The 4365-nt window shown below is 45.7% G+C and overlaps 1 protein-coding gene across 1 annotated transcript in view; it reads right to left on the reverse strand.

The window, feature by feature from the left end:
- Positions 1-3249: 3249 nt before the first annotated feature.
- Positions 3250-4365, reverse strand: part of SIK3 (SIK family kinase 3) — a 772688-nt gene continuing 771572 nt past the window's right edge. Inside the window, exon 25 of the mRNA XM_053691386.1 lies at positions 3250-4365. This exon is cut by the window's right edge and continues 7462 nt beyond it. The gene's annotated coding sequence lies outside the window, so the exon portion shown is untranslated.

Consider the following 4365-nt stretch of genomic DNA (forward strand, 5'->3'; position numbering starts at 1 on the left):
GCTCGGTATGAGAGGGAGAAGAATGGCTCGGTATGAGAGGGAGAAGAGTGGCTTGGTATGAGAGGGAGAAGAGTGGCTCTGTATGAGAGAGGCTAGGTATGAGAGAGTAGCTAGGTATGAGAGGGAGAACAGTGGCTCGCTATGAGAGGAAATAGAGTGGTTAGGTATGAAAGGGAGAAGTGTTGCTAGGTATGAGAGGGAGAAGTGTGTCTAGGTATGAGAGGGAGTAGAGTGGCTAGGTATGAGAGGGAATAGAGTGGCTAGGTATGAGAGGGAAGAGTGGCTAGGTATGAGAGGGAGTAGAGTGGCTAGGTATGAGAGGGAATAAAGTGGCTATGTATGAGAGGGAGTAGAGTGGCTAGGTATGAGAGGGAGTAGAATGGCTCGGTATGAGAGGGAGTAGAGTAGCTAGGTATGAGAGGGAATAGAGTGGCTAGGTATGAGAGGGAGTAGAGTGGCTCGGTATGAGAGGGAGTAGAGTGGCTAGGTATGAGAGGGAATAGAGTGGCTAGGTATGAGAGGGAATAGAGTGACTAGGTATGAGAGGGAATAGAGTGACTAGGTATGAGAGGGAATAGAGTGGCTCGGTATGAGAGGGAGTAGAGTGGCTCGGTATGAGGAGTAGAGAGGCTTGGTATGAGAGGGAGTAGAGTAGCTAGGTATGAGAGGGAGAAGAGTAACTTGGTATGAGAGGGAGTAGAGTGGCTAGGTATGAAAGGGAGTAGAGTGGCTCGGTATGAGAGGGAGTAGAGTGGCTAGGTATGAGAGGGAGTAGAGTGGCTAGGTATGAGAGGGAGTAGAGAAGCTAGGTATGAGAGGGAGTAGAGTGGCTAGGTATGAGAGAGAGTAGCTAGGTATGAGAGAGAGTGGCTAGGTATGAAAGGGAGTAGAGAGGCTAGGTATGAGAGGGATAAGTGTGGCTAGGTATGAATAGAGTAACTAGGTATGAGAGGGAGTAGAGTGGCTCGGTATGAGGGGGAGAAGAGTGGCTCGGTATGAGAGGGAGAAGAGTGGCTCGGTATGAGAGGGAGAAGAGTGGCTCGGTATGAGAGGGAGAAGAGTGGCTCGGTATGAGAGGGAGAAGAGTGGCTCGGTATGAGAGGGAGAAGAGTGGCTCGGTATGAGAGGGAGAAGAGTGGCTCGGTATGAGAGGGAGAAGAGTGGCTCGGTATGAGAGGGAGAAGAGTGGCTTGGTATGAGAGGAAGAGTGGCTTGGTATGAGAGGGAGAAGAGTGGCTCGGTATGAGAGAGGCTAGGTATGAGAGAGTAGCTAGGTATGAGAGGGAGAACAGTGGCTTGCTATGAGAGGAAATAGAGTGGTTAGGTATGAGAGGGAGAAGTGTTGCTAGGTATGAGAGGGAGAAGTGTGTCTAGGTATGAGAGGGAGTAGAGTAGCTAGGTATGAGAGGGAATAGAGTGGCTAGGTATGAGAGGGAGTAGAGTAGCTAGGTATGAGAGGGAATAGAGTGGCTAGGTATGAGAGGGAGTAGAGTGGCTCGGTATGAGAGGGAGTAGAGTGGCTAGGTATGAGAGGGAATAGAGTGGCTAGGTATGAGAGGGAATAGAGTGGCTCGGTATGAGAGGGAGTAGAGTGGCTCGGTTTGAGGAGTAGAGAGGCTTGGTATGAGAGGGAGTAGAGTGGTTCGGTATGAGAGGGAGTAGAGTGGCTTGGTATGAGAGGGAATAGAGTGGCTAGGTATGAGAGGGAGTAGAGTGGCTAGGTATGAGAGGGAGTATAGTGGCTAGGTATGTGAGGGAGTATAGTGGCTAGGTATGAGAGGGAGTAGAGTGGTTAGGTATGAGAGGGAGTAGAGTGGGTAGGTATGAGAGGGAATAGAGTGGCTAGGTATGTGAGTGAGTAGAGTGGCTAGGTATGAGAGGGAGTAGAGTGGTTAGGTATGAGAGGGAGTAGAGTGGGTAGGTATGAGAGGGAATAGAGTGGCTAGGTATGAGAGGGAGTAGAGTGGCTAGGTATGAGAGGGAGTAGCGTAGCTAGGTATAAGAGAGTAGAGTTGCTGCATTAGAGGGAACTGTGTGAACACAAAATGTATTTTTACTTGTTGGTTGAGTAGCAAGATTAATTTGATTTGGTGGGTGGTTACTAGAGTGAGTAATGGCACTAGAGAAAGTTACTCTGTAAAAGGATTCAAGATACAGAAATGTCACTGTGTGCCAAGGTACTAGAAGAAACAAAGAGGGAGTAATGTGTATCCCATTATAGGGTATAACTAGACTATGCTCTTTGAATTGGTACTGGGTGAAAGTCTACAGGTATTAATTGATGTTATGTGAGTTTATGGAAGTGTACTAGAGTGAATGGGGTGGCTAAAGGGCAGAATGAGCACTATAAATTAGTAAAAGGATTAATGTATCTGATGATGGTAGAGGAAGTCATTGTCTTTGTGGGGGGGGGGGTTTCCATCAAAAATAATTTGCTTTTGGAAGGGTACTTAAGTGTGTACTTTCTGTTAGATGAGTATTAGGATTAATTTGATGAGAATTCAGAATAATTTGTTTGAGGTCTATAACTTTGGGGGTTAAATTGGAGAGAGCAACTTGGATGGGTACCAGGGAGAGGAGAAGGTTATCTGGAACCTGTAAACCAAAGCAAGCAAGAGTCTGGCAAGAATAAAAACAACAGGAGGAAAGTGAAGTAACTGGAATATACGGGCTGGAAAGTGATGTAAAAGGGAGATGAGCAACTGGGAGAGTACAGGTGAAATAAAAGTAAATCAAGGGAGATAAAAACATGCAAATCAAATATATTGAATATCAACCGTTACTGAAAAAAATACGTATCAGTATATCCTACTTTAGAAGTTCATGTGGCACTCAGAAGCTGCCAAACAATAACTTAACTCCTGAGCGCTGTAATGCACAAAAAGTAAATAGAACAAAAAAATGGAACCCGATTTTACTTCCCATTTTCTTAGTTAAATGAATTAATTGAAAGTCAAGGATATGTACATAATGAGGTCCTGCCTGGGGCTTAGTGTGTGACGGTACAAGGAACAACCGGCCAAAGCCAGGCAACTCACTAGGACCCCATGGGGAGAAGGGCCCGATGCTCTGTAATGTTCTGGAAATAAAGAGAGTGGGCTGGTCCCAGTGGGAGCAGGAAACATTTTATCTCTGGATTTTACGGTTACATTCACTGGCATTTTGGGCATGATCCTCTCAAGTACTGAGGGCCTTGCACGCGAGGCATCTGTGCAGCACATGGTAAAGAAATAAAAGACAAACATGAGATAAAATGAAGATATGGACACAGTGCCACACATGCAAAACAGTGATCCACTGGAAACACAAATATTTTGTTTTTTATTATCAATAATTATATTTATATATTTATATAACATTTATGGAACAAAAAAAAGACAAAAAAAATCTTACACGGTATGAACTGAACAAAATGTTTGTGGAGCTTCCTCTACCTGGCAGGAAACGCTTCACCAGCTGATATCAGTGTCAGAGAGAGTAGCTCCTGTGCTGGACTGAAATGATCAGGCAAAGGGACAGCCCGACACACACGGCACGGGCATAGACCAAACTCAAACATGCCCACTCACTGTCTCATGTATACACCCACTGCTGTACGCACTGACACACATGGCACACTGGTATAGACCATACTCAAACATTCCCACTCACTGTCTCATGTATACACCCACTACTGAACACACACAGCACTGGTATAGACCAAACTCAAACATGCCCACTCACTGTCTCATGTATACACCCACTGCTGTACGCACTGACACATGTATAGACCATACTCAAACATTCCCACTCACTGTCTCATGTATACACCCACTACTGAACACACTGACACACACAGCACTGGTATAGACCAAACTCAAACATGCCCATTCACTGTCTCATTTATACACCCACTGCTGTACACACTGGTATAGACCAAACTCAAACATGCCCACTCACTGTCTCATGTACACACCCACTGCTGTACACACTGACACACACAGCACTGGTATAGACCAAACTCAAACATGCCCACTCACTGTCTCATTTATACACCCACTGCTGTACACACTGACACACACAGCACTGATTTAGACCAAACTCAAACATGCCCACTCACTGTCTCATGTACACACCCACTGCTGTACACACTGACACACACAGCACTGGTATAGACCAAACTCAAACATGCCCACTCACTGTCTCATTTATACACCCACTGCTGTACACACTGACACACACAGCACTGATTTAGACCAAACTCAAACATGCCCACTCACTGCCTCATGTATACACCCACTGCTGTACACACTGACACACACAGCACTGATTTAGACCAAACTCAAACATGCCCACTCACTGTCTCATGTATACACCCACTGCTGT

The sequence above is a fragment of the Bombina bombina genome, chromosome 8 (genome assembly GCF_027579735.1).
Source record: "Bombina bombina isolate aBomBom1 chromosome 8, aBomBom1.pri, whole genome shotgun sequence".
In the NCBI taxonomy this organism is placed as follows: Eukaryota; Metazoa; Chordata; class Amphibia; order Anura; family Bombinatoridae; genus Bombina; species Bombina bombina.